Genomic DNA, 4,620 nt, shown 5'->3' with positions numbered 1-4,620 from the left:
AAGCCACAGTCACCTTGGTCCCAAAACCTCACAAAGACCCAACAAAGAAAGAGAATTTCAGGCCAATCTCCCCTATGAACATTGATGCGAAAGTACTCAACAAAATACTTGCAAACCAAGTACAAGAACACATCAAAGATATCATCCTCTATGACCAACTAGGCTTCATCCAAGGTATGCAAGGGTAGTTCAATATACGGAAATCCTTCTATGTGATCCACCATATTAACAAACTGAAAGAAAAAAAATCACATGATAAACTCCCTAGATGCTGAAAAAGCATTTGACAAAATCCAAAATCCTTTCATTTTTAAAGTATTGGAGAGATCAGGGATACGAGGCAAATATATCTAAACATAGTAAAGGCGATATACATCAAGCCTACAGGCAATGCCAAACTTAATGGAGAGAAACTTAAATCAATCCCACTGAAATCAGGGACAAGACAATGCTGCCCACTCTCTCCATATCTCTTTAACATAGTGCTGACAGTCCTTGATAGAGCAATAAGACAGTTGAAGGAGATCAAAGGGATACAAATTGGAAAGGCAGAAGTCAAATTATCACTATTTGCAGATGGTATGATAGTATACGTGAGTGACCCCAAAAACTCTACCAGGGAACTCCTACAGTTGAAAAATACCTTCAGCAAAGTGGCCGGATACAAAATTAACTCAAAAAAATCAGTAGCATTCTTGTATAGAAAAGACAAAAGGGCTGAGAAAGAAATTAGTGAAACAACACCCTTCTCAATAGCCACAAATGACATAAAGTACCTTGGAGTAACCCTAACCAAGGAAGTCAAAGGCTTGTATGAAAAAAAATTTCAAGTCTCTAAAGAAAGAAATAGAAGAAGATATCAGAAGGTGAAAAGATTTCCCATACTCATGGCTTGGCAGAATTAACATAGTAAAAATGGCCAACTTATCAAAGGCAATCTACAAATTCAATGTGATTCCCATCAAATTACCAACACAATTCTTTACAGACCTGGAAAGAACAATTCTGAACTTCATATGAAATAACAAGAAAAACAGAATTGTTAAAATTATCCTCTACAATAAAAGATCTTCTGGAGGTATCTCCATCTGTGATCTTAAGCTGTATTATAGAGCAACAGAAACAGAATGGTGGATCAATGGAACTGAACAGGGCACTCAGAAATAAACCCACACACTTATTGGCACTTGATCTTTGACCAATATGCCAAAAACATACAATGGATAAAAAGATAGCATCTTCAACAAATGGTGCTGGTCTAACTGGATGTCTACATGTAAAGAAATGAAAATAAATCTATACTTATCACCCTGCACAAAACTATAGCCCAAGTAGATCAAAGACCTCAACATTAAACTGGACACATTAAATCAGTTAGAAAAAAAAAACAAAACAACAACAACAAAAAAAAAACAGTGGGGAATACCCTCAAACTCACTGGTATAGGAGACAACTTCCTGAACAGAATTCCAAACAGCACAGGCACTAAGAGTAACAATCAGTAATTGGGACCTCATGAAATTGAAAATCTTCTGTAAAGCAAAGGCAACCATCATCAAAACAAAACAACTGCCTACAGACGGGGAAAGAATCTTCACCAACCCTTTATCTGACAGAGGGGTAATATCCAGTATATATAAAGAACTAAAGAAGATGAAAAACAGCAAAATAAGTAATCTAATTAAAAATGGGGAACAGACCTAAATAGAGAACTCTCTGTAGAGGAATATCGAATGGCAGAGAAACAGTTAAAGAAATGCTCAATGTCATTAGCCATTCGGGAAATGCAAATCAAAACCACCCTGAGATTTCACCTTACACCCATGAGAATGGCCAAGATCAAAAACACAAGTGACAACACTTGCTGGAGAGGTTGTGGAAAAAGGTGAACCCTCCTCCACTGCTGGTGGGAATGTAAACTTGTACAACCACTCTGGAAAGCTATCTGGCACTTTCTCAAACAACTTGGATTAAGGCTTCCTCAAGATCCAGCCATCCCACTCCTAGGAACATATCGAAAAGTAGCTCAAGTACACAATAAAGACATTTGCTCAATGTTTGTAGCAGCTTTATTTGTAATAGCCAGAAGTTGGAAACAGCCCAGATGCCCCTTAACTGAAGAATGGATACAGAAATTGTGGTACATCTACACAATGGAGTACTACCATGCAAAGAAAAATAAGGAAATCATGAAATTTGCAGGTAAATGGTGGGACCTGGATCATCCTTAGTGAGCTGTCCCAGAAGCAGAAAGACACAAATGGTATATACTCACTCATATAGACATATAAAATAGGATAAACCTAGTAAAACCTGAACATCTAATAAAACTAATTAAGAGGGAGGACCCTGACTAAAATAATCAATCCCCATCCTGAAAGACAAAGAGTATAGTCATCAGAAGAAGAAGAAAACAGGAAACAACCTATTAACCTGCCACAGAGGGCCTCTGAAAGGCTCTGCCATGCAGACTATCAAAGCAGACACTGAGACTTAAGGCCAACTGTTGGGCAAAGTGCAGGGAATCTTATGTAAAAAGCGGGAAACAGTAAGATCTGGAGAGGACAGGAACCCCACAAAGAGAGCAACAGAACCAGAAAATTGGGACACAGGCAACTTCCCAGAGACTCATACTCAAAAAAGCACCAGGCATGGAGATATCCTAGAACCCCTGAGCAGATGTAGTCCATGGCAGTGCAGTGTCCAAGTGGGTTACATAGTAATGGGAAGAGGGACTGCCTCTGACATAATCTCATAGGCCTGTTCTTTGATCACCTCCCCCCTGAGGGGACGGCAGCCTTACCAGGCCACAAAAGATGACAATGCAGCTACTCCTGATATGATCTGATAGACTAAGATCAGAAGGAAGGAGAGGAGGACCTCCCCTATCAGGAGACTTGGGGAAGGGCATGGGTGAAGAAGGGGGAGAGAGAGTGGGGCTGGGAGGGGAGGAGGGAGAGGCTTATGGAGGAATACAAAGTGAATAAAGTATAATTAATAAAAAATAAAATAAAATAAATGCTAGAAAATAAAAGAGCATTATAATATGATAACAGCATTGTGAAGCCATAAGACCACTGTGATACATAAAAGCATTATGATTTAATCATAGCATCATAATACCATCGTGATATCATAATACCATTGTAATGTCATCATTGCACTGTGAATTAATAACACATTGTGTTCTCATAACAGCACTTAGATGTTATACTATTGTAATATCATAATAGTATTTTGATGGCATAATACCATTTTGCTGTCAAAATAGCATTCTGATGTCATTATACCATTATTATGTCATAACAGCATTGTGATGTCACAATAGCATTGTTATATCATATAAACATTGTAAAGTCATAGCAGTATTGTGATAGCACAGTAGTATTGTAATTTCATCCTAGCTTTGAGATGTCCTTATATTATCAAAATGTCATCCCTTTCTGAAGTCATAATAGCATATAATGTCATAATTCCATTGTATTGTCATAACACAACCATGTACTAATAGGATGTCATCATAACATTGTATTGTCATAATAGAATTGTGGTATCATAATAGCATTGTGATATATTAATAGCATATTAATCTCATGAACCCATTTTAATGTGATAATAGCATTGTGATTCCATCATAACTTTGGGATGTCATGATGAATTTTGATTTCATGACGCCATTCAAATGTCACAATTCATTGTGATTTTATCATACCAATTGTGATGCCTTAACTCCATTGTAATTTCATATTAGCATTTAAATGTCATAACACCATTATGTTTTCATATTATTGTGATGTCATAATTGCATTGTGATATCATAAAAAACTTAATGATATCAAAATTGCATTGTGATGTCATACCACAATCATGTCATAATAGCTTTGTGATGTCAGAATAGCATTGGGATGTCATGATGAATATTGATTTCTTGATGCCATTGTAATTTCATAATAGAATTATGATGTCATCACAGCATTATGATTTCTTTATATCATTGTGGAGTTATACCATTGTGAAGCCATAAGTGCATTTTGATGTCAAACTTCCATTGTAGTATGATACCACAATCATACCGTAATACCATTAAATCATAATAGCATAGTGATATCATAATACCATTGTGATTTCATACGAGCATTGTACTGTCATAATAGCCTTGTGGTCATAACATTGTTGCAATAGCATAACATTGTGAAGTCATCATAGGATTGAGAAGTCCTAATATCATTGTAAAGTCATACCTTTGTGTATTCATAATTGCATTGTAATATACCATTGTGATATCATAATAGTTTTGAGATGTCATAATAGTATTATGAAGTAATAATACCTTTGGAATGTCAAAATAATATTTTTAAGTCATAATAGCTTGGTGATGTCATAATAGCATTGTGATGTCATCAGTGCTCATGACACCTTTGTAATGTCACAACACCATTGTGATGACATAGCAAAATTGTGATGTCATAATGCCATTATTATGTCATAATAACACTGTGAAGTTGTAAAACATTGTGAGGTCATAATATTGTAATGTCATAATAACATTGTGAAGTCCTAACACCATTGTTATGGAATAATAGCCTTGTGATGTCATCACAGCATTGAGATGTCCTAATA

Source organism: Meriones unguiculatus (assembly GCF_030254825.1).
Source record: "Meriones unguiculatus strain TT.TT164.6M chromosome Y unlocalized genomic scaffold, Bangor_MerUng_6.1 ChrY_unordered_Scaffold_23, whole genome shotgun sequence".
NCBI lineage: Eukaryota > Metazoa > Chordata > Mammalia > Rodentia > Muridae > Meriones > Meriones unguiculatus.
The sequence above is the reverse complement of the archived record's forward strand: the minus strand, read 5'-3'. Positions refer to the sequence as shown.